The 27,540-nt window shown below is 38.3% G+C and overlaps 1 protein-coding gene and 1 non-coding gene across 5 annotated transcripts in view; both read right to left on the bottom strand.

Annotated features, from left to right (window-relative positions):
• SLC8A1 (solute carrier family 8 member A1) overlaps nt 1-27,540 on the bottom strand; it is a 490,734-nt gene that overhangs the window by 347,547 nt on the left and 115,647 nt on the right. The window lies entirely within an intron of this gene.
• LOC118845252 lies at nt 18,054-18,160 on the bottom strand. The gene has a single exon (XR_005010109.1). It is a non-coding gene; the product is annotated as a U6 spliceosomal RNA (small nuclear RNA).

Here is a 27,540-nt window from a genome sequence, read left to right as displayed (position 1 = left end):
CATCTCATCAGGCATATTAACAACTCCGAGTTTAAGATTGGGTGGGGGAGGAAGGAAACTGTCTGTTATACATGTTTGTCAGTGGATAACACCAGAGTCACTTAGCACATCTTATATACCTGAGTTTATTTTTTTCTTTCCTTCTCAAGTGGGAAGAGACAATCCTATATCCCCTGACCTGTCAAACTGCTATTCATAAGGATTTATTCAATACCCACAGGAACAAGAGTTATAAATTCAGATAGAATGGTGTAATTATAGCTATCAGGGGATAATAGGTTTAAAGCTGGGGGAGACTTTAGAGATCATCTAGTCTGACTCACCCATTTTACAGATGAGGAAAATGAACCACAGAAACATCAAACCCAGATTCTCTGACTAGCATCCAGCATTCTGTCCATTCTACTGCCTTTCCCACTCTACTATTATTTTGTGTTATGGAAACATAATTATGAGCACATCACTCCCGTCTCTCAGAATTTTGGTAGCTCTCTGCTGCCTCTAACATAAAATACAAACTTTTCTTCTTGGCATTGAAAGTCCTTGACAATCTAATACCAGCGCCTCCATTCCACACTTATTTCCCACTACCATCCTACTCACAAGATTTATTCCAGTAGATTGGCCTACTTGCACAAACCCAGCATGTTCTATCTCTCCTGCTTACTGGCCTTTGTAAAAGTGCCGTATTTGGTATGGACTCCTTCACTTGTACCTCTTAAAATCCTCGGCTTATGTCAGAGTTCAGCTCACGTGCCACATCCTATGGGAAGCCTTTCCTGATCCTTCCAATATTTTTTCCCTTTCTCTTTCCTTGTCAAATGATCTTTTGTATTGCTTATCTAGGTAATGTTGTATCCCCAGCTGAATATAAGTTCCTTGAGGGGAAGATCTTTCTCTTTTTAATTTTTTTTGTTTTCTGATCTATTGGCAGTGGTTAACAGTGTCACCAGGGGCCAGCAGAATGTTTTGCATATACCGTGTAAGCAATATATTTTAGATAGGATTGCCTTGCATTCCTCAGTGAGGTTTTTATACACATAAACACCCAAGAGAATTTCTTTTCTGTCCTCAAATATATCCCTCTTCCAAACTCTCTTATTTCTATGAAAGAGCTCACACTTATTCCAGTCTCCCAGGCTGCTAATCTTGATATTTTATTGTTGCTGCTGTTCTATCGTGACCAACTCTTCCCGATCCCATGGACCATGCTGTCCATCAGGTTTTCTTGGCAAAGATACTGGAGTGGTTTGCTATTTCCTCTCCAGTGGATTAAAGGAAATCAGAAGTTAAATAGCTTGCCTGGGGTCACACAATTAGTGAGTGTTGGAGGCCAAATTTGAACTCAGTTCTTCCTAACTCTAGGCCCAGGGCTCTCTCCACTGAGTCATCTACATTACCCAAGGGTAACTGACTATCCACTTTCCTTTACTCCACCTATTTAATCAGTTGCCAAATCTTGCTGTTTCGACCTCCACAATCTCTTGAACCTGAAGCCTTCTCTCTACTCACACAATTATTACCTAAATTCAGGTTCTCATTACCTCTTGCTTAGACTATTGTGACAGCCTTCTAATTGGCCTCCCTGCTTCACATTTCTCATCACTACAATCCATCTGCCACACTGCTGCCAAGGGGATTTTCCGTACGCTATTCAATGAATTCCAGAGGCTTCATATTTATTGCCTCTAGGATAAAATATAAACTTCTCCACTTAGCTTTTAAAGTCCTCCACGCCCTGGCCTCAACTTCTCCAGGCTCTTCGTCCATGCCACCTCCTCCTCCATTCTGCAACAATCACTACATTATCTCTGTGTCCTTACTCCTAACACCATGCCTGGAATCCACCCCCTCTCTGCCTCTGACTCAGAGAATATCTTTTCCTTTAAGATTTAGCTCAAACACCAAGAAGCCTTTCCTGATCCCCTCGACTTCTCATGCCTTCCCTCACAAACCACCATGTATATGAACATTTTATACTTGTTTTCATATTTAATTGGTATATACTTATAATGCGTATTTGTTGTCTTCCTATTAGAAAGCATCTTTCATTCATTCTATTTGAATAAGCAACACCTTCCCCACAACTTCACTTTATATATGAGGAAGCTGAGGCTGAGACAGGTACCATGGCTTCCCCATGGTCACACAGAAATTATCTGAGACAGGAACGGAACTCAGCTCTTCCTAACTCCAGTCTTCATACTTTGCCACAGTGCCTGGCACCTATTAATAATAAATACTTGTATTAAATAAATGCTCGTGGCTTGACTGATGGATAAATAGAATCCCATGTCTCTGGGAGTTTGGTAAAGTGTGGAATGATTTAACAAGCTCTTAATGACTCTTCACTTAATGACATTTGAAGGAGTTTTCCCAGCATACACAATGGGAAGTGAGCATATTTTAGGCAATCTTTGCCTCAGTGTCCCTGAATGTTTCTGTATCACCACACACATCCCAAGGAGAACCAACCAGAGATAGCTCACTATCACTTTCACCTCTCCAGTCTGAACCAGAACCTGCCTTTGAGGTATTTTGAGAGAGAAAGAGACAGGCAAATGGATTGACAGATAAGCAGATGGATAGAATGATGACAGAGACAGAAAGAAAGAGAGATAGGAAGACAGGAAGACAGAGAGATGGAGACAGAGATGGAGAAATAGAAATAGAGAAAAAAGAGTCAGGGGTAAAGAGAAAGAGAGAGAAAGAGAGAGAGAGAGAGAGACAAAGAGAGAGAGAGAGAGAGAGAGAGAGAGAGAGAGAGAGAGAGACAGAGAGAGAGAGAGAGAGAGAGAGAGAGAGAGAGAGAGAAAGGGGGGGGATAGGATAGAGTTTTTGGAGGGAAGAATCATTTCTCACTCTGATTGTTGTTCACATGACTTCCTCCACTCAGTTTTTAAGCAGTGGAAATGCCAAGGGAATATTGAGCACATAACCTGCATCTGTGGGAACCAAAGTCAGATCTATAAATGGCATGTGCAAAAATTTTCCCGAAATGGCTTTCTAAATATTGCTTTTAGTAATAACAATTAAGCATAAATAAAGACTGTTCAGCCTCCTTATGTGAAGGACACAAGTGCCCTGAAGCCAGTTTGGTAATAATTAATGTCTAATAACAGAGAGGGGGAAAAGGAGGCTAATTTTTTTTTCTTTTAAAATATCCAATGTAAAGCCAGACATGAATGCAAGGCAAGCACTGTGAATGCCAAACATTAATATCTGGTTAATCCTACCAATTTACAGTCAAGCTAACAGCCCTACTAGTCAGAAGTGGTGAGGAGAGTTAGTATAGGAAAACTGGGAAATTTGGGTGCCTGGGATCAGAGGACTTGGGTTTGGGTTTGGAGCCTGGCTCATGTATACTCACTGTTAATTATAGGCAAGTTTTTAAATTCTCTGAGCCTCAGTTTCACCTCCTATAAAATGGGGAAATTAATATCATTAACCACATAAAATTGTTATGAGGATAAAATTAGATGATGCTAGAAAAGAATTTTGAAAACCCTAAACCACAAAATAAATGTCAACTATCATGCTTATTGCTGCCTAATAGAAAGTTTCTAAGTACAAGTGACCTTACTATACATAAGTGACTCCCTTCCCCACTCCCTGCCACTGTTCTTGTTGGAACTGATGAAAATGAAATAAAACACAAAGTCAGGAGCAGAATCATGAACTGAGCGGGTATGTCAGTCCTCAACACTTGAATAAACCTGCTCAGCTGCTGTCAAGTACGAGATATCTCTGCACCTTAGTTTTTCAATTCAAAAACAAATTGGATAGTCTAATAAAAGCTACCCTATCTCCAATCCTCTTGCGAGGATTTTTTTGAAATGAGCTTTTTCAACTTCTTTGAAAGAAAAGCTTTGTTATAAAGCATTGGACAGACCAAAATCCATACACTGATTAGACATCTCTTGAAGACCTGAGAGCCGGTGCTTGAACATGAATGGCAATAAAATTCTGAGTTCCCTTCCCTGCTCTCTACTTGGTTTAAAAAGTAAGGTACTTGCTTTTAGGCAAGCTATTAGAGTTGGAACACTCTTACACACACACACACACACACAGCAATAACCGTTGGCATGATATTTAAAACAGGGAACATTGGCTTCTCACTTTCAACAGTTTCTTTTTTTTTCCTTTTTTTTTCTTTTATAATTCAATCACAACTGGCTACTACTTATAATTTGATTGTATTTCTATAGATGCCATGCCATTAAGTTTAAAGTTCTAACTTGTACTTAATTTAGCTCCTGGTGCCTCTCCCTAATCCTGTATTTTGTGCTGGAGGAATTTTTTTAATCACTTAAATAACCACAAAATGGCAAGTTCCTATAGTCCTACTTGGCTATTGCCAAACAATGTGATAATTAACAACTAGTGCCCTCTTTAGGGCAAGTTAAGTTTTTACTCTCTTTCCCACATATAAGGTAAAGAGGGGACATTGCCTCAAGGAAGGAAAAGGCATCTCTAATTCTATTTTCTAATAACAGCAGGGAAAGTCTAATTCTTTTGCTTTCTGTTTTACATTTAGATATCCCAATCTCATCCTCACAACTTCAGATCTCTCTTTAGCCTCTTAACTGGTCCTCAGTTGTCCTAGATTGAGTATTTTTTCCTCAAAATACTGATTTATGGTGCCTAGTCTCTCTTCTGATATGCCATGTCACTTCTCCACAAATATAAGAAGGATACAAGAAAAAAAATAATAGTTTTTCTTGGTTGTGATGCCCACTTAATATAGTTCTTCTCAGTTTCATCAGGCTCGGAAGGGAGAAGGGAACATGTTGATTATCTCCATGGACTATGGAGGCCTAACTAACCTCACTCATTCAATAAGAAATCACCACTGTTGACATAAAAATGTGTTCAGTGTTTAGAATTGAACTTATATGTTCCCCTAACCCCCAGGCTTGACACTTCCCTATTTCTAAGATGTCTAGATCGGAGTGAGCATCAGGAGTAGATCTGAGGATATGGTATAAGGACTGTTAGAATGGTTCCTCTCTCTGAAATTTCAGAGGGAGATTTAATTTCTTAGGGTAGAACTCCCAATTAAAGTACAGATACCCCTGGGAAGATGTGGGAGGGCACTTTTACATTTTAAAACTTTGTCAGCTAACATCTTAGTGGGGATTGCTCTCCAGGCCCTGTAAAACACAAAGAGTTAGCTGAAAGAGCCAAGACCAACAGAAATTGGTCCTGGAATGGGGAGGGGAAAATGTGAGGGGGGAAAAAGTGAAAGAATGAAAATTTGAAACATACCAAGTTCTCAGTTTTGCCCAGAGCTGTCTCTGGCCCAACGCTTTCTCAATTTGGCTCAACAAACAACTGATGGGCAAGAAGCATTTCAATGTCTTCTCGGTGGTCAAGTCACAATGATGTGACCAAGTAGGCAGGAAATTAAACAAGGACTTGGGGAACCTCAAGGAAGGAAAAGCTATCTCTAATTGTATTTTCTAATAATAGCAAGGAAAGTCTAATTCTTTCACTTTCTGTTTTATGTTTAAATATCCCAAACTCATCCTCACAACTTCAGATCTCTCTAATCTACTGGTTCATCTTGAAGGAAGCACTAACTTTGTCTGGATTCAACTTCCCTATCTGGAAACGTTAAATGCCAATACTTGTCTTTTACATATATGGCATATGGCAGGATCTGTGAATAATGATCCTTTGGGTGTAAACTGCTCTCTTCTGGGTAATATATTAATGTTTTAGGACATTCTGATTTGATACATTGAAGAAGGTCACTCATTTATTCATGAATGCATGCATACATTTCTAGGACATAGCATTTATTAAATGCCCACTGTGTCCAGAAAACTTCACATTAGGGAAAGCTAGGACTCGAAGTAGTAAACAGGTAAAGAATTTACATTCTGAAGGGAAATATAAATCATGAGAAAGGTACAAGAATGCCTTCAAAGAAAACATAAAAACAGGAACTGATGAACATTTTGACAGACTATTAGGGGCAGCAAGGTAGTGCAGTGGATAGAGATCTGAGGACCTGAGTTCAAATTTGGCCTCAGACACTTACGAGCTATGTGACCCTGGGTGAGTCACTTAGTCTCTGTCTGCCCCTGTTTCCCCATTTGTAAAATGAGGATTAAATGAGCTGATAATTGTAAAGCATGTTGTGATTAGCATGGTACCTAGCACGTAAATGTTAGCTATCACCATCATCATCATTTCGGAAGTATTGAAGGCAACCCAGGATTAATGATGAAAAGGATAAAAGCATCTCAGAAAAATGACCGTAGTAATCAAAAGTCAAGATTCTCCATATTCTTTGGAGAACTACTACAGGACAATTCAAAAGTTAATTCCCAACTTAAGATCAAGGTTAAAAACTAAATCAAGTGACAAAGACAGAGATTGTTAGGGGATAAACCACTTGATGGGGCCAGCAAGGTGGCATAATGGTTAGAGCACTCGGCTAAAAATCAGGAAGACTTGTCTTCATGAGTTCAGATCAAACCCTATATATTTACTAGCTCTGTGACCCTGGGCAAGTCACTTAACCCTGTTTGCCTCAGTTTTTTTTTTTTCCTCTATAAAAAGAGCTGGAGAAGGAAATGGCAAACCGCTCTAGTATCTCTGCCAAGAAAACCTCAAAAGGGGTTTTCGTGACTGAAAAACTACAAAAAAGCATTTAATAACTAACTTCTCCTTGTGTCACACTTAGCAAGGGGACTGTGTCTAGCAGGCGCGATTCCCTGTATTCCACCTGAACGTCCAAGGACAAAGCTGGAACAGAAAAACAATGTGATATGAAGTCACGTTGAGACAGAGCTTAGCCTTTTATCAAGTCAAGCTTCTATCCAGATGGGTAATAAACAGATACATGAAAATTTTAAAAGCCACACATTTTCAGCTGGGTTCATTTTGCCTTAGTTTTATCTCTGGAACAAGGCATTCATGTTTAATGAGCATAGGCTAGTCTCCATTGTTGGTGTTTAGTATGCAGGCCTTCCAACTGTCTTCTTTTTTTTAAATTGACATAAATGCAGTTTAACTAAAATGCTTTTGCGCTGTTGATAACCACAAACCACTGCTTTCGCTGGCTCCCCTGCCTCTTTTAAAAGTGTGTTGTTTAGGCCACAAGATCAATACAATCAAAATATCACTCTTAGCGGCTCCCACAACACTCACATAGAAAATTCAGAATCTTTTGGTCATTCAGGTGCTCTGTATTCAGAAATACACAAGGGACAAGTGGTGCATAGACTAAATGATCATGTAACCTTTACTAGGATCAGAGGAAAATTTCGTTCTTTTGAAACTCAAAACTCTCTAAAAAGTATATCACACAATATACATCTAATTGTCTGTACCCTTTCTCCCCTTTTTCTTTGCTTTCACTCTTTCTCTGAGTTTCTCTGGCTCTGTCTCCCTCCCTCTCTCTCTCTCTCTCTCTCTCTCTCTCTCTCTCTCTCTCTCTCTCTCCGTCTCTGTCTCTCTGTCTCCCTCTCTCTCTCTGTCTCTCTCTCTCTCTCTCTCTCTGTCTCTCTCTCTCTCTCTCTCCCCCTCTCCCTCTTCTTCTCTCCCTCTTTCCTTTGAGAAACACATAAAGTATTGAGTTCTTTACTATAGTATTGGCAAGAGATGTAAAAATTCTCTGACTCAGATAAAGCTTAGATCTGTGCAGATGCTATAAAAATATATAGAGTATAGTTATAAATACATATCTGGGCAACAGCTATGAAAACAGCATGGTACAAAGGGCTGAGTCAAGAAAATGTGGGTTCACATCTTCCCTCTGACAGCCTAGTTGTGTAACCAAGAACAAGAGTTGTGTAATCTCTCAGTAGCCCAAACAGCTGAGACTAAATCCCAGGTGAGTTGCTGCTCTATACTAAATGGTAGTAGGAAGGCTGGACTTTTCACACTGGAATTGTCCTTAAAATTTATGGCTCTTAAAAACATTCCCACATTTTTTTTTCTGGAGGAAATTGGAGTTCAGTGATTTTCCCAGGGTTACAAAGCTAATAAGTGTCTAAGACCAAATTTGAACTCAAGTCCTCTTGACTCCAGGACTGGTGCTCTATCCACTGTGCCACCTTGCTGCCCTAAAACTTTCCTATTTTGAGGCAACTACGTGATGGAGTAGATAGAGTGCTGGTCTTGAAGTCAGGAAGACCCCAGTTCAAATCTATCCTCAGATACTAGTTTCATGACCACAGGCAAGTCACTTAACCTCTTTCTGCCAGTTTCCTCAACTGAAAGTGGAGATAATAATAATATCTATCTCCCAGGTACATTTATGAAGCACCTAGCACAGTGCTTGGCACATAGTAGGTGGCATAAGCTTGTTTGCTTTCTTGCTTCCTTCCTTCCTTTTTGTCCTTCCTTTCTTCCAGTCTTCTTACTACTACCACCACTACTTCTCATGATCATAATGCTACTGCTCTGTCCTGTGAATCCAAAGATAGTATTATTGACTGGCAGCATGAGTTGAGTTGACAGAGATTAAAGCACTGATCATTTACAGAAGCTAATTATCAACTGAAAGAACTTAAAGATAAAAGAGATACATACTAGGAAGAGATCTCTGGAATCCCTCTCCCCATTACGACAGAAAGTAAAACTTAATGGAAAAAATATCCTTAAATAGAAGAAGCAAATAATTTCCTTTCACTATGTATAAATAACTTGGTACCACCAATGGTTGTGATCATCAGAAAATTACTTGGTAAGCAATCTCTACCCTGATCCTGACTTATACGTATACCACATAATCAGAAATTTAGTTTTGTGCAGGTAAAAGTCTAATATATTATGTTGGATTGTTTTTGTCATTTTGGTAAATTCTATTAATGGGTCATTTTAAGTACATTAGAATTTATTTACAAAACCATTTTATATCATCACAGAATAGGAAAATTCAGCATATAAATAATTATGATACAAAAGTTACATTTCATCATTCAGATGAAATCCTCTAATCAGTATTCAGTGTTTAATTATAGAGAATATTAACTCATCATATCAGAAGGCTAGTGATCCAGAATGGAAAATTAGATTTGAAAATTCATAAACTGGAGGTAAGGTCTATACCTTGGATTCTTTATTTTTACTACCTTCACTCTCTCAGTACATTTTAAAGGTGATTTAAAATTTGAGGTTATTCGGGTGAATATATGGTGCATAGAAAGGGATGATACTAATCAAGAAATTTATATCTGAAACCCAGAGAATGCCTATAAATTGGAGAATGACTGAACAAACTGTAGTCTATGAATGTAAGAGACTACTAAAATGCCATAAGAAATTATAAAAGGGCCAGACTCAATGAAACCTGGGAAAGTCTGTATGAACTAATGCAGGGTGGAGTGAGCAGCCCAAGGAGAAAAATTTATACAGTAGAAACAACACTGTACAAATAAACAAATCTGAAAAAAACAATTGCATGTATCGTATACCAAATAATCTATATAACTTTTATATGTTTTTAGTTTTCTCGGAGACCAGTAAGAATTTTGGGGGGAAAAATGCATCACTCATTATTTTGTGCTCACTATGTACTTCATGGATATGTTTCTGAAATAACTTTATTCTCATTCTATAATTGGGGAGGTTGCAAATGACTGATGATACAAAGAGCTGAAAAAATAATTTTCTCAATGCTGACTTTAGCTTTCTAGACATCCCAAAGGATTTACGTAAATCTTTAAGGCTCATTTGCTTATAAAAGTAGTCATGTAAAAATCACTCTACATAGTGCCTCACCACATGATGTCATGAGTAGCATATGTTGCCTTGGCAAACTTTTGTGATGAACCTCCTGCTTTTTCCTCATTTGTATTTGACATGTTCTCTTTTGAGGTTGGCTATTTGATTCAGGGAAATGAACCAAACTGAGTTGTGTTCCAGAAATACAGCATGAATGGCACAAACCAAACTTAATCTAATGCATTTTTTAGTTAAATCAATAACAAACTGTACCAAAGTTGCTTTTTGAAAAATCATCCCATGAAACAACTGAAACATACATGAAACATATATGTACTCTAACACTATGAAACAAGGGGGAAAATCTAATCTGAACTAATTTTTAATTCACTTAGCTTGAGTTTCTGGTTCCATTTTTCTTACAAATAAATTAGAAGGTCCATAAGATGGACATCAGAATTAATGAAGGTTGACCTTAGGAAATATGTTCTAGCTACAGATTTTCTACTAGAAAAGTGATAAATATTTTACATATGCATTTTATAGAGAGACTAGATAAGAATATATGTGTTTATGTATATATGTGTATAAATATGTATGTGCATATGTGTGCATGTGTATATGTGTGTATGTATACATATATTTATATACACACACAGTGTCCAGATCTCAATACCTATATTTATGTGTTCATACACAAGTGTATATATACCTATACATGTGTGTATATAAGTATATACCTACATGTATATATCCCTAGCTATGATATTCATACATGATATATAATATACATGTATAATATACAAATATATGTGCACATATATTATACATAGATAGTATGCACACAGAGTGTATATATGTGCAAAACATAGAGAATACATATATTTACAATATATAGAGTATGATTATAACTATATCACTTTATCATTCTATCCATCTATATATCTCTGTGTATCTATCTATCTATCTATCTTATCTATCATCTATCTTTCTATCTATCTATGTCTAGATCTGTAATGTTGTCAATGTAAGGAGTTACTTGTGTGAAAATCTCTCTCTGGAGATGCAATTCTGCAATATGTCTAGAGCCTATAGTGTTAAACAGTTGGGTGGAGTCAGGAAAATCAAGTGATTTACCATGGCCTAATATGTATGTGTCAAAAGCTAGACTTGAACAGTTTTCTGATTCTATGCCCTGCTCTTTTTTTAAGTCATTCATAAGTTTATCCATACCTATACAAACATGTTTTTTTTCCATCTGATTCTCTGTGTATATATGTGTAAGATGCACCTAAGCTGTTTTATTGCCTATGTGCCCATTTGGTCATTTTTGAAGTCTTCAGGGCTAGTTTCTTCTGAGAAAAGATATCAGATTAGAGAGATTATGAGAGGTAATGCAATATAGTAGAGTAAACTTTAGAGTGAGAGGCCATCTGTGTAACATTGAAAAAAAGTCACTTCACCTCTTTTAATCCTCAACTTCCTTCAAGGTAAAGAGAAGAGATTGGATCAGCTGACTGCTAACATCCTTCTCACTTTTAAAACTATACTATGACTTCTATTTAAGGAACTTGTGAAGCAACGAGGATTTTTAAACTATCTGATTGCAGACAAATAGTGTATCTTGAAATGTCCATTGTAAACCATCACCTAATCTAAGTCCAAATTCTTCATTTCTAATTCTTCTCACCCACTGCCCCATGCCAGACATGTATTTATGTTGATAGGCAAGGAAACAGAGGGAAGACCCATTTTCTTGTTTGGATTGGGTTTGACAGCCCAACTGCAGAACAGAACCTCTACCTATGCTGAAAGAGAACCTGACTCAAAGTCACAAGAGTCCAGCTTTGAATCTGTCTTCTGCCATCTATCATTTCATCTCTCTGAACCTCGATTTTCCCATCCCTAAAATGAGGGTGTTGAACTGGATGACCTAATAAATTGTGTTCTAGGTCTAACCCTCTATGAACATTTTCAGAAGGTAAAAATATTTTTAGCTGATGCTTTCACAGTTTTTTTAAATTTTTTTTTGTCACCTTCAAGCCTTATCCAATAATTAACATACACTAGTGTCCCATTCAACAACGTTTGACTGGCTCATGAACATCTAGTTCTTTATTTCCCTTTAGAATTTTCAAATGTCACTTCTTGGCACTATGGAGTATTTGCTTTCATAAATGGGAACAGAATCCTCTGAACTCCCCATCAGGAATTCCTCATCTTTTTCCTATTGTTGAATCCAAATAGTTACAGGAAGGTGAATCTTCTGCTAAAGCCTTCAGTGGCCGGGCTATGTTTTCTTTCCATGTCACTTCCATACGCATACACTCATTCAAGTGAGGATATCCATTGAACTGCCAGATGCATTAGGCTCACTTCCAACTAGATCTTTATCTTGTTCATTTGCATCAGCTTTAGCCATCTTGACCTGAACATTTTAAAGCATTTACTCCACAAGAGCCATTTTTTTTAAAAAATTGAGAGATAAATATTGAAGAAGTTCCTGCAAAAAGGTAGCCTTATTTTTACTAAGTTTTCTTTTCTTTCCTTCTCCAGCAGAAAGCTGTCAGGAGAGACAATTTTACTTTGTGATCCCCTGGCTGGAGATGACATGTTAGGGAGATGTTTCTAAATAGATTATTGATAGGCATGGATACTTTATTAAAGTATTTTTGAAAGCCCTCTTGTTTTTTTTTTCACATCTGAAATATTTGGCGTCACAAAAAAGCTTAATTACCCACTATATGCTTTCCCTTCCCTCACTAAATATTAGAAAACAAAGAAAAAAATTACAAAAAACATTACTGTCCAAACATAGATTTAGATTTGGAAGACACCCTAGAGACTCTCTAGTCAAAACTCCTCCTTCTATAGAAGGGGAAATTAAGGCCCTGAAAGTTTAAGCGATTTTTCCAAGATCAATCAAGTCATAGAGCAATAGTGGATCTAGGATTTCTAAACGTTCTTATTCCAAAGCCAGTACTCTTTCCTGGACTCCCTGGCTCCAGCACCAGCTCACTGTCTGCTACATATGCAATACAGATATCAGAGGCTACTGTGACAAGAGAAAGTTGTATAGTAGAGAGAGCACTGGACTTCAAATCACAGGACCGAGGTGGGAGGCCTTGTTCTTTCATTTGCCGATTATTAGCTACGTAATCCCAGAAAAGTTACTTAACCTCTAGAGCTTCAGTTTCCTCCCAATGGAAAATGGAAAATAATAACAGCTATCTGAACTACCTCACCAAACTGCTGGGAGGACCAAATGAAATGATGTAAATCAGAGTTATTTTAGTGAAGCCTTTTGTAACTTATAAAACCATACAAACATACAATATTATTATAACAAATATTCAGCTACAGTCAGTATACGTGGATAATGAATGAGAAATATTACCATCCATTCACTTGAAAAAAGAACCACATTGAACTAAGGCTATCTTCTAGAGATTTATTTTTTCTTCTTCCCCTCACATGTATTAAGATAATCCAATTCTTCAAGATCAAAAGTAAACCAGAGCTTAGAGGTCTGCCTTCTGGCACACCATAGAGCATGGTTTAATCATATGACTGAAGCACCAGGAATTTTACACCATCCAAAATAGCTGCTACTGTAAATCCTACTGGATTTATGGAGGTATTATATCTTTCAGGAGGTTTTTTTTTCCCTCACTCCATGGAGTTTTTACTTCATGGGGACCTAACGCTAGAAGGGGCCTTCAGCAGTCATTTAAGGAAAGATATTGAGGGCAGAACAAACCATAAGCCAAAGGATCAGAGAACTGGAGTTAAGTGGGTTGTCACAAGTCATGTACTATAATTAGTCCTTCTTTAATCTCTTTTGAAAGAAGCCTTCCGGATTCCATTTGAAGACTTCAGTGATGAGGAACTAACTAAGTCCCCAGGCACCCCATTCAGCTTTGGGGCAATTGTAATCACTGCGAAATTTTTTCCCTTCTTTTGAGTTGAAATCTGCCTCTCTGCAACGTCCAACCCTTGGTCTTACTTCCGGCCTTTGGAGCCAACCAGAACAAACCTAATCCCTCTTCCCCATGGCAGTCCTTGAAATGTTGAGGATGGCTATTGGCTCATCCCTAAGTCTTCTCTTACTGAGCCTGAGCACATAGTGGCCAAAGTGATATCCTAAAGCACAGGTCTGATTCCTCTGTTCTGTATACTCCAGTGATTACCTCTGCCTTTTAGGATCAAACATGAAGTCCTCCAGAAGACATTTAAAACACTAACAACTTAGCTCTAACATAGTTCTAGCTTATCCAGTCTCACCTTCTTGATGTTCCTCATGCCTAACATTCTAGCTCCCATTTCTGTGCACTTCTACTCATGCCTGGAATATATACCCTCATCATCTCTGCCTCTTAAAAATTCTTAGTTTTCTTCAAAGTTCACATCAAATGTTTTTGTTGCCGAGTCATTTCAGTAGTGTCTGACATTTTGTGTCCAGATGAACAAAAATATCAGCATCCAAAAAGGAATTGACTCTTCCTTTCCTTCTGATTGGCAGTGAAAATTACTCTGATAAATAGATGTCACTTCCCCTGGCATGGCTTTGGATAGCTTAGTGGGAAATAAAAACCACCTGTCAGAAACGATATAAAGCAGATACTTTCTCCAGGGTACAAGCCTGAAGAATAAAACCTCAAATGTCCATTTAAATTCCTCAAATCTTTGAACATTTTAACATGGCTTTGGTTAATTTCTCAAATAAACATTCAAAATCAAGAACTTTATTTTACAGCACACCATTGCAGGGGTATTGAGAATAAAGTTTAGAATGTGTCATTTGCAAGATCAAAAGAGAGATTGAGGAACTACCAATGTTATTCCTTTGCCTAGCTCTTTTAGCTCATATTTCAATCTATTAAAATAACTAGTCCTAACATTTGATGATGGGGCAGTATGGTATTTCATTGACATTTTTAATTTAAAACAATTTTCATCTTGCCCAGTTTCTCCTCACCATGAATATACAACTCTAAGGAGATGTCTCTAGCATAAAAATTCACACATATATGTATAATATATTGTATAAATTGCATAATGTTATTATGTATTTTAGATATATAAACATCAAGATGTTAAAAGGTACAGGAAAATAAGAAATGGATTTTTTGAATTCTTTAGTTTGCCAAAATTCATCTTAGATATTCTTAGACAATATAATCTTGCAAGAAGGCAGGCAGAATAAAGAGAGAACCTTATGAAAATTCAGTGATTTTGTTTGTAGACTGGATCCTCTTACTGGGCTGAGAAAACATGAAACACAAACTGGGATAAATTCCTAAAAAGCATCACCAAAATATTCATTAAAATTCAGGATAAACATAATTCCATTCTGACAGCCTTGAGTCCCAGCTCTAGAGATTACAAAAGCCAGAAGATTTGTACAATTTTCCTTTGGTTCAATTCAATTCGACAAGTGCCAATTAAGTGCCTACTGTAAGCAGGCATATACAAAGAGAAAAACAAAATTGCTCCTGGATTCTTTTGGTCCTGTTTAATACTTTTAGTGGCTCTAGGGGAGGGGATGAGGTCATATACTTGTTTTCTCAGCAGTATAATCCCAGTGTGTGTGTGTGTGTGTGTGTGTGTGTGTGTGTGTGTATCTATCTATCCATACATATGTAGACAGATAGATAGAGACAGACAGACAGACACAGACATAGACAGAGACAGAGACAGAGACAGAAAGAGAGACAGAGAGACAGAGCCAGAGAGCCAGAGACAAAGAGAGAGACAGAGAGACAGAGATTGACAGAGAACTCCATCATGGATATATTTATTGAACATTGACAAAAGAAGATATATGGAAACATACACCAGCCAATTAGCCAATTAGAGACAAAATTCCTGGAAAGCAGGTAATATCTATAAAGGGTGTCTCAAGTATTGACAACCACAGCACTGCAGACTTCTCCTTGTAGTCTAACATCAGAGGTGTCTGAATATGTCTTTTAACATATTCTCACCATTCATAAAACAATTATTAAAACACTTTCATATTAATTTTTTAAAACAAGCCTACCACATGTGTCTTCGCATCCAGCATCAAAGTCACATCGTATTTCTTCCTCTATACAGAAATACCCTTCCTCAGAGGATAGAATTTTTTTTTGTTTAGGGCAGAATTATTACATCCACAGAATCAGTGTAAGTGGGAATGTTTTGTACTCATTCATATTATTTGGAGCAGTTGTAGTGGCCTATTTCAGATCACACTTGCTAGAAGCCCTGACAACACAACGGGGTTTTCAGAGCAGGAAGGAGACATTGAAAAGTACACTGTATTATTTCAACATGTTATGCAAATGATTCCATTCTAGAAAAAAACACATGGCCATATCTAAGAAGAGCAAACTGTTCCTAATTCATTTGGATTCCTAATCAACTACCTATGGGGCCTATTCATCAGAGATGTAGTGGTCAGCAACTACTATTACAAATTTATGACTCTAGTTGTTTTGAGCGTGTAAAAGTCTGTAACTGCACTTTTTTGCAGCTGACATAGAACCTTGTACCAAAGAATTATTTTTTAATTTTAGTTTAATTTTTTAATATTATCTTCAGGCCTCCTATATTAGAACACAAAAAGAATGTATTACTCACAGTAGGCACTCTGAAAACTATTTGCGGTTTAGCTTGATTGCGGCTTCCTTTGTGCAGAAATGAAAGAAAAGGGTGTGTTATAAACGCAGACAGGCTGCTTGCTTCCCTTGTAAAAGAATTGTGATTTTATACTTTTTTAAATCTCTTTTCTCCAAGACTTATATAGCCCCTATTGCCATGGCAACAACTGGATTAGCACAACACTGTAGTGTTGGGTGTGTGTATTTTTTCCCTTGATTCTTTTTCAAAAACTAGACCTCATTCCTGCCAAGTACAGGAATGCTGATAACACTATTACTTGTTGGGATGTTGAGGGTTACTGGAGGTTGTTTTTTAACCAGTTTTCAGGATTCCCTGACTCAGGCCCAGAAAATGACTGGGTCAAAGATAGACAGATGTGATAAGGATGTGAGATCTATTCAAATGGACAAACCCCAGAGTCTGATGCAAGAAAACCCTGAATTGGCCTGGAAGGCATAAATTTCTCTTTGGACACAAGCATACTCTCCCTCCTTTCTCCTTCTCTAGCTTTTACAAAGAGGAAGAGGACCCTCACTACCATAAGATGCATATTTCACCTATCTAGAGATGGTCCTTTCAGATCCAGAAGTTTCTCCTACAGGGTCAAAGCAGTAAAGGATGAGAGGTTTATCAAAAGAACAACTGCCTTGGAACTCTTGCCAAAGCAAAGGGTCCAGCTAAAGCCTTCCCTAGCTGACTGCAGCCTATCCAGGGAGAGCTAGGTGGGTGCAGTAGATAAAACATTGGGCCTAGAGTCAGGAAGATCTTAGTTCAAATCCAGCCTCAGACACTTACTAGCTGTGTGACCCTGGGCAAGTTACTTAACTCCTATTTGCCTCAGTTCCTTATCAGTAAAATGGGGACACACTGGAGAAGGAAAATGACATACTCCAGTACCTTTGCCAAGAAAACCCCATGGACAAAGTCTATTTGGTCTATTTTGGTCTGTTTAATTCTGGACCATATACTGCTGTGTTTGACTTAACCTGTGACCTCTTCAGTGTCTTATATATCTGCCCTGCCCTGGTTGGAGCTGACCAGATAAATGGGACAAATCATCAGAACAAAAGCAAGGAAAGATTCTACAGCTTTTAACTTTCAGCTGATGCACATCTCTGGAAGTGACCTTCTCTGGCTTCTTGTCCCACTCTTTCTTTTTGCAGATTAGGAACCCAAAGACAAGAAAGGTTGTGTGATTTGTCCAGCGTCACACAGAAATATAAGAACGAGGACTCAAGCCCAGATCTTCTGGACCCCAGTACAAGTTCTATCTATTACACCTCACTACTAGCCTGTACTATAGATTCTTCAAAAGGAATTTCAAAAAAAGAAAGAACTACAAATTTTTAATTTGCATAAATTCATTAGCATATTATCAAATGATTAGTTCTGTGACCTTGGGCAAAGCATGCCAACTCTCTGGGCCTCAGGTTCTTCATCTATAAAATAAGGCATTTGAACAAGATGACTTCTCAGGCCTGTTGACCAATAAGCCTGTAATCTTTTGATGATAAATCTAAATGGACAGGAAAGAAAAGATAAGGGAATGGGAGTTAAATCTTGGCTTACTTGAAAGGCTTTGGACATTGGGAACATTACTTGCTGGCTGTTTGAGGTATCAATGGATTTAAAATAATCTATTCTAAGTGACAATGGGTATACCTACAACTCAGTGATTTTTTTTTTTTTAGTCATGGAGAACAGGAGAAGTGAATATAGGTATAAAAATAAACCATGGATTCTTGACAAAATTGTGTGTCATCCTTGGGCAACGGCCATGCTAATCTTCTCTGTATCATTCCAATTTTACTATATGTGCTGCCGAAGCAAGCACTAGACCATGGATTCGTAACCTTTCTTTGTATCTTAGATTCCTTTGGCAGTCTATTGAAGCTTCTGGACATTCAAAATAATGTCTTAAAAATTCATAAAATAAAATATGTAGGACTACAAAAGAAACTAATAAAATTGAAAATTATCAAAAGTAATCAAGGTATTAAAAAAAAAAACAAACAATTCATTAACCCCAAGTTAAGGATCTGTAAAGTAGACCATTATGGTTTAAAAAGTTTTTTTATAAATTCTATGTATTTCCTATAATTTTTTGGCTACTACCAAATTATTGGCAACGTATTTCCTAACAGAGCATGGCAGGGGGAAAGGGGCCAATTGAAAAAAATATCACATTGCATATTTTTTGGTATTTTTCCCAAACCTTTGATTTCATGGTTAAACAGAATTCCTACTGAACCAACTCCCTCTTCCAAAGCAAACTGGCACCTCTTCTGTAATGCAGAGACTTAGAGAATTGTCTAGGCCACTGAGAGGTTAAATGTCCTAGTCAGTGTCACAAAGTCAGTATGGGTCAGAAGCAAAATGGTATCCAGCTCCTCCTGTCCACACAACCAACTATGTGATATTACTAACTGTTCTCCTTCACCTCTTCCCCTCCTTGGGATGTGTGTGTGTGTGTGTGTGTGTGTGTGTGTGTACGCATGCATGTGTGTTTGTGTAAGTGTGCAATTGTTTGTGAGTGTGTGCTGTTGTGTGAGTGTACACTTGCGTGTGAGTGCACTCTTATGTAGGTGAGCGTGTGCTTGTGTGTGTGTGTGTATCCCAGTGAATATGATATCCCCCCCTTAAAACAATAGCAACATTTCTGAATGTTTTAAAACCAACTAACTGACCCTTAAGAGGAAAATATGAGGAAAAATGTAATTGGTAGCAAGTAAACATTTAACTACATTAAAAAAGGTCTTGGTTTTTGCCAGGGCTATCAGCAGTCAGCAAGACACACTGATTTGGTCATAATAAAGCAACTTTACTTCCCCTATTTTTCTAAGACAGACATTTAGTTTCTATAGTTATTTTGCAAGGTTACATTAGTGCAGAAGTCCTCCAGGAAAAGTATAAACTGAATTCAGATGCATTAGTGTATGAATTATTGCTATACATAAGTATGTATGTGAGCATGTGTGTATGTACACATTTAAATACACACACTTCTATGTATATGTGTGTATATGTGTACAGATGTGTGTATATACATATATTCAATGTTTGTACACACACACACACACACACACACACATACCATATTCCCATTTTGGTTTCCACAATAGAAAATGAACATTATCCCCTCTCTTCTAAAAGACTAATAAATTGAAGTCAAAGGAAAGAAGGGGAAGGAAGCAGTAGAAAGCCAAATACAGTCCCTAAAGGCACTGATGTCACAAAGGCAGTCATATCTAAAGGGAAAACACAATCCATCATCTCATCAATTATTTATGAAAACTGGAAAAACTGACTGACAATGAAATATATGATAATAAGGCCCTACTTAATTCATTAGAAATTTCTGTTGCAGAGAATACTTCATATGAAATCATAAATTATAGGTGCAAAAGTGTTCTTAATTCTGCTATAGATTAAGTTTTAGGCAGTGATATTTTGAGAAAAAGAAAAAGAAGAAAAAAGGAAAAAGAAAGAAAGGAAGGAAGGAGGGAAGGAAGGAAGGAAGGGAGGGAGGAAAAGAAGTAGGAGAAGAGAAAGAAAGAAGAAGATAGAAAGGAAAGAAGAGAGAGGGAGGGTGGAAGAGAGGAAGGAAGGAAAGAAGGGGAGAAGGAAGGAAGGATGGAAGGGAAAAAAGGAAGGATGGGAGGAAGGAAATAAGGGAGAGAAGGAGGGAGGGAGGAAAGTAAAGAAAAAGGAGGAGAAAAGAAGGAAGAGAAAGGAAGGTAGGAAGGAAAGAAAATATCAGAGACAGGATAATAATAATAATAACTCACATTTATATAGCACTTGTTTATGTGCCAGGCACAATGCTAAGTGCTTTGTAATTATTATCTCATTCTACCCTCATGACAATCCTGGGAGGCAGGTGCTATTATTAAACTCATTTTACAGATCAAGCAACTGAGGCAAACAGACGTTAAGTGAATTGCCCAGGGTCACACACCTGGTAAGTGATTACTCAAAGAAAATAAATAGACCATTGCATGTTCCTAGTGAACAACTTTTCTTGCTCAGAGATGGAAGAGACCTTCGAAGGCATGTTATGGGAAGAGCACTTATATTTTCAGTTAGAAGATGCAAGTTTTCATCCTGACTTTGTCATCTTCAACAGTTATTCATTAAATCATTCAAAAAATGTTTGCAAAGTTCACTATGTACATGGAATATTACATTAAGTACTTAGGGAGATAGAAAATTTAGTTAAGACAAGCTTCCTTCACTCTTTTAATTAATGGAGAGATAAAACACAAATATAATATTATATCACATAATACTGAATTCTTAGGGCATTAGAAAACTGAGAAACATATTACAGCATGAGTCTGGGTGGAAAGGCATTTCCACCAAAGGAGATTATGGAAGACACATAGATTTCGAGCTGAAAGGAACCTTGGAGATCATTTCGTTCTACGCCCTCATTTTACTACTGAGAAATCTGATGCTTAGCCTAACAGACTTACTGAAGGTTACACAGGTCCTAAATGTCAGAGGTAGAATTTGAACCCAGGTCCAGTGATTCCAAAACGGAGTGGTCTTTCCACTGTGCAATGACAGTCCCATGGAAAAGGTAGTTTTTGCTGATGAGTCAGAATTTAACAGGCAGATTTAGGAAGGGCTGGAACTTCATGCAAAGGAATCAGTATGGACCAAGGAAAAGAGGTGAGAAAGCACAATATTCCAGGGGAAGAGGGTAGATCAGTGCCTCTAGAATATGGGACCCATGTGTAGGAATAATATGAGCTAAGGAGAGAAAATTAGAATGGCGCCCAACTGCAGAGAGTATTAGATGACAGGCCTTGACATTTATTCAATAAGCAACAGGGGTGAGGCAGCTTGGTGGCATGGTGGATATAGCATAGGCCCTGGAGTCCTGAGGACCTGAGTTCAAATCTGGCCTCAGATACTTACTAGCTGTGTGACCCTGGGCAGATCACTTAACCCCTACTGTTTCCAAAAAAATAAACAAGCAATAAGGGTGCAATGGAGATTTTTGAGCATAGAAATGAGATGGCCAGATTTATGAATAAAGAAGATGATTCTGTCAGGAGAGATTGGAGAAGACAGAAAGTAGGGGCGGGAAACTTGTTCTAATAGCTAGATGGCATAGTGGATAAAAGCTGGACTGGAGTCAGGAAGACATGAGCGCCATCTCTGCCTCAGACTTACTGGATGGATATCTCTGGGAAGTCACTTTTGACTTTTCTGAGTCTCAGTTTCTTCGTCTGTACAATGGGGATGATAATAGCACCTACTTTATAGAGCTGTTGTGAATTATATATGTGAATTATATTATATAGAGCTGTTGCAAATTACTTTGCAAGATTTAAATTGCTGAAAAAAATGCTATCATGGTAGTAATAGGGGCCTGAATAAGATCATAATGGCAGTTGGGATCAAGAGGAAGGGATCCATGTAAGAGGTTTCTTAGAAGTAGAATCAAGGAGCCTTTGCCAATGTTTACATATAAAAGTCCACAGAGAAAATTCAAAAACATAACTAAAGTTCTGAAAATGGGACACCGGATGAATGATGGTACCCAGAGAGAAACAGTGTGGTTAGAAGGGAGAAGAGGGTTGGTGTAGCTTTACAATTTTGGCTGAAATACAACCTTACTGAGTCACAATTTCTTCATTTGTCAAATGGAAATAGAAATATTTGTACTGCCTAACTCAAAAGGGTTTTTATAAGAATCAAATAAGCGCGTGCGCGTGCGCATGCACGTGTGTGTGTGTGTGTGTCTCTGTGTGTGTGTGTCTGTGTGTCTGTGTGTCTGTGTGTATGTAACTATTGGTAGTCTAAAGGAACTTCAGATTTCCAAGTCGCAATGGGAGAAATTTATTTCCTTTAAAAAAGTAACATGATACTTTCTAAGACTAAAAGTTGCAGAACAATACCCATCTCCATTTGTAGAGGAAATTTCCTCACCTGGGATTATTTACATTAATGAAATCACAGATCTAGTTAAAAAATAGAAAAAGAAAGAAAAGAAAAAAGTACTTTCAAAATTTCATTGGGATGTCTTATTCCCATTACTCTGTACCATGCATTCCAGCATAGTGTGATTTAAGGAGAGTTATATTTGTGACTATGTAGCTAATTAGTTACCATAATTGGATAGAGGACTGAGTTAATGATACCTACTAATATTCAATCTCTTTATGAGCTAGTTGGCTTTGCTTATCCCATAGCCACAGGGTACTGTGCCACTCATTGGATAAACTGACTGATGGAGTACTTTTTATTATTCACAGTGAGAATAGGGTAAGATGGTATACACAGAGTGGCACAAATCCTTCCCATCCACTGAAAAAACAATTACAAGTCCTACTGATGAAGAGTCAGCACCATCATCTTGATGTACCGGTAGCATTTTATATTAATATGTCAGAACCTATTTATTGACCTAGATAACTTTGGAGGGGAAACTAGCATTATTTATGAGATTTCTGTTTTTGCCTATGGTATCAGCCGGGAAGAATGTATAAAACCTTTCATAATGAGATGAGATTTCCTTAGTAGTGAGATCAACTTGAGACTCAATAGGTCTAGAGAGGATAGAGCACCTCCTATATAATCACGTGTTAAAGGAAGTATTCTTCTGGCCTCATCTAAATCCCTGGGACTCCAAAAGCATTTGCAGGCATTTCCATAACTAGCTACATGACCTAGAGGTGCTCTTTAAGAAAGTGGGACACAGTGTGTGCTAAATCTAGACCTGACACTAATTCATTATGGTCGGCTGGTTGCTGCCTTATGGTGAATGGCCCAGGGGAACCCTGAACTCCTTACAAATGAAGAATCCAAGCCAATGAATTGCTGGGTTCCCAGTGAAATAAGGCACTAAGGAAATGCCCTCTGTCGATCCGATGCTCCTTCCAGCTTGGCAAAATCACCTTTCAAGTGCAATTTTTCTGGAGTATAAATGCAGCCCCACCCAGTCTCGAGGCCTGTTTAACTTTGGAAAAAGTGATGTTTTTATTTCACCTACCTTCTTCCATCCCAAATATCACATCAAGAAAGAAGAAATGCAAGGATCTGTGATACTCCCTGGTCCTGCCCCCATAGTCTTGACCCACTTGAATGCTGTTACATTGATTTGGCCGTGGTTGGTTGAACGATAGCTCATCTGTACTGGCAGAAGGAGCCTCCTCCCTGGTATAAAGTCCAGAACAGCAGCAGCAGCAGCAGCAGCTACTACTACTAACTACTACTACTACTACTACTACTACTACCACCACCACCACCACCACCACCACCACTACTGCTGCTGCTGCTGCTGCTACTACAACTATTCCTACTAGTACAGAAGAAGCAGCAGCAGCGACAACAATATCCTCAAGATATTTATTTATATATTTATATTTATAATCCTCAAGATTTTCAGTGACCATAAAGGAGGAAATAGGACACGGGACAGTTAAGTCATATTTTCCATCTGACTGGGCTGGAGCAAGACTTTAGACACACCTAAAAGTTCAATTCTAAAGATTTCTTGAACATCGCTGAAAGATCTGAACTTTCCAGACATAACTAACCTGATATGATAACCAGACATAACTGATACACAGAGGAGAAACATAGGGAAGTCAAGGTGAATGTCTTTGTAATTCACCTCCAGATTTCAAGCTTTTTGGGATGACTTTTCTGTGAAGGGTGGGGAACAAGCCTGGGTCAGAAGAGTTCTTAGGAACTTAATCCACTTCAAGACCAGCCCAGAAAATCCATTTTAGTTACACTTCATATGAATAACTAATGGAAGGATTAGTTTCAGAAATTCCATTTGAGTTTGGAAATGACAGTCTTGAATGGTTATGGTCAAAAAAGGGGGTGGGGAGCAAGGACTATTTTCTGTCTTTCATCAGAATACAAATCTTAAGACTTAGGTGCCTATTGGATGGTAGAGATATGATCCAGCCTCTTCTCCAGGTTTGGAAAAAAGAAAACATTTGTCTGAAATGTTACAGGCTGATTCCTTTGATGTATAGGTTGGATTAGATGACCACTGAGTTTCCTCCCAATTCTAAAATTCTGCGTTTCTCTCATTAAATAGATGCGGAAAGTCAAGAGAGGTTAAATTATTTGCCCAGGGATGATATTTAGGGGTTAAATGAGAAATGCAGTCTCAAGTCATTAAACCACAGATTTAAAGATGAAAGGGTCCTTCAAGATTATCTACTTCAATGCTTTCATTTTATAAATGAGGAAATTGAGGCCCACAGAGCTTAGAGTACTTGCCCAAGATCACAGAGATAGTTAAGTACCAAAGGCAGGATCTGAGATGGGTCCTGTGTCTCAGAATCTATCACTCTTTCCATTAAGCTGTATTTCCTTGTACATCGTTGGCTTTAAAACTGGGGGGGTCTTCCTGAGATGTTGCTTATATAACAAAGAACTATATTTGGAGACTAAGGACCAGGGCTTGAATAACAGTCCTGCTATTTATTTAGCATGTGTTATGATCTCAGACAAGCAGGTTAACCTCTCTGGGTCTCCTTTGCCTTCTAGGCAGCTAGATGGAATAGGAGATGGACCTCAGGATTTGGAGTTAGGAAAACCTGAATTCAAATCCTGCCTCAGATACCTACTAACTTTCGTGACCCTGGGTAAGTCACTTCAACCCTTTCAAACTTGAGAAGTATGTAACTCCTTTCAGCCTTAGTTTCTTCACTTGAGCACACAGTTGTTATCACACTTGCCTCACAGGGTTGTTATAAAGGACTGAATTAAGTAATATGTTTCAAAGTGCTTTACTAATCTTAAAGCACTATATAAATGTTCACTTATATCATTATAAAATAGGGGGCTGGAGTAGATGACTTCTAGGCTTCCTTCCAGTTTTAAATCCTTACATCTTATTATCCTTCATTCAAGTCACCTAAAGATAATATTTGCATTTTTTTTACTTTTTTAGGAAGAGGGAGATAACTTAGCAAGTTAAAAGCTTATTATTCTCCTAAATGAAGTTTACGCACGTTACCCTAGCGCCAGGGATGGGGAATCTGTGACCTTGAGGCCACATGTGGCCTTCTAGGTCCTTGAGTGTGACCTTTTGACTGAGTCCAAGTTTTACAGAACAAATTCTTTTATTAAGGAGATTTGTTCTTTGAAGTTTTGATTCAGTCAAAGGGCCACACTTGAGGACCCAGAGGGCCACACATGGCCTCGAGGTTGCAGGTTTTCCCACCCCTGCCTAGCCCTTCCCTACTCATTTCTTTCTTGTCTAGGGAGCCCAGTGAGAGGGAGTCCCTATGGTAGATTGGGGGGATTTTAATAGTGATAACCAGAAGGAAAGCACCTGCCTTCTATTGGCTTTCCCAATTAACCTGCTCCTAGGATAATCTTCATAGCATCAATTCCAGGAGTAAACCCTGTGAAAGAAGCAAGCAGGTGGTGACTGCTAAACTCGACGGACGTGACCAATTTTGAAAGAAAAAATGGAAAAGAGAAAGGAAGCCAGATGGGAACCCTCAGTGAGGAAGTGAGTATTCACCAGAAATCCATTCTTCTTCCTCATAGGAGAAGGGGAAAAAATTATACTGTATGTGAGGCATAGAAATGGAGAAATTCTCAATTCACAATGTGTCCTAAGGCCTAAAGCTCCCTAAACTGGCTGTCAAACCATTGTCTTTTCCCTGCCTCCCCCCAGAACAGCTACCCAGTCCATCATTACCCACCAATGTTCTAGTATATCTTGATTTGCTAACTTCCCAGCTTTACCTTAAAGGTACTGGTCACCAATGCTTGTAAACACTGCAGCTAAGTGGAAACTACATAAGATCTGGAAATAAATCAGGTAAGATTTAAAATCACGGATGTTTATGGGATCCACATGCAGGATTCATCATCCTGTGTATCTTCAGGCATCTAAACCAACCCTAAACCTTGCCTTGGCTGATTGGGCCTTTTTAACTTGAGTTTGCCATTGAATAGAGCTGGTGTAATGGGAGTAGAGGCCTGTCTTTATGCCTCTTCCATATCAGCAACACAAGTGAAGCATCCGTAGCCCAAAGCCATTAATTAATTAATGATCAGTTGCTAAAGAAAGAGACCTTGAACCTGAAACTCAAGGCTGGGTTGTAGTCAGCCTCCTTTGAGAACACAGGCTTAACAATGGACTTTCCATTCTGAAGAAATGGGAAGAAATGTAATTCTGAAAAAGTGGCAACTCCAAACTTCAATATGCACAGAAACAAATAGATGTGCTCATACTCGCTGTCACCTGTTTGCTTAATCCTTTGTTCTTCCCTTATATGTGATAGAAAACAATGGCATGAGTGTCAGCTTTGTTTTTATTGAGTCTAAGTTTCATGCCTAGCTTAACACAGCCTACAGCACAGACCAATGTTCCTTCTAACCCACAGACTCAAGCTACTGTGAGAATTGATCCTTCTCACTGAAGATGCGATAAAGACGTATAGAATTTGCCCAAAACAAAAACATTTGACTCATACTAAACCAAAGACAAACAATAAACTCCAGTGGCTCCAGAATCAGATGTAAAATCTTTTGTTTGACTTTTAAAGCCCTTCCCAACAAGGCCCCTTCCTACATTTCCAGTATCATACTTCATTCCTCTCTATGTACTTTAAAAACAAGCAACACCCATCTTCTTACTGTTCGTGAATACATCTCCTGATCCCACCTTTTTTCACTGGCATCTCCTCTCCTCTCCTCTCCCCCCACCCCTCTCTGTCTCCCCCATCTCTCTCTCTCTCTCTCTCTCTCTCTCTCTCTCTCTCTCTCTCTCTCTCACACACACACACACACACACACCCCTCCCCCATGCTTGAAATATTTTCTCTTCATTTCTGTGGACTAGCTTTTGTGGCATCCTTGAAGATTCAGCTGAAATCCCATCTTCTATACCACTTCCACATCCCTACAGGTCTCTGTACTCTTTGATTGTTTTACATTTGTTTTTGCTGTTCAGTTATTTCAGTTCTGCCTGATTCTTCATGACCCCTTTTGGGGTTTTCTTGGCCAAAATACTCAAGTGTTTCACCCTTTCCTTCTCCAACTCATTTTACAGATAAGGAAACTGAGGTAAATAGGGTTAAGTGACTTGCCCAGGGTTACACAGCTAGCAAGTGTCTTCCTGACTGCAGGTCTGCTGCTCTATCAACTGTGTGACCTAGCTGCCCCATATCTGTCATATCTTGTATGAAGTTATTTGCATATTGTCTCTCTCATTAGAATCCG

Source organism: Trichosurus vulpecula, chromosome 3 (genome assembly GCF_011100635.1).
Source record: "Trichosurus vulpecula isolate mTriVul1 chromosome 3, mTriVul1.pri, whole genome shotgun sequence".
In the NCBI taxonomy this organism is placed as follows: domain Eukaryota; kingdom Metazoa; phylum Chordata; class Mammalia; order Diprotodontia; family Phalangeridae; genus Trichosurus; species Trichosurus vulpecula.
Note: the sequence above shows the minus strand (reverse complement) of the source record. Positions and strands in the feature narration are given on the sequence as shown.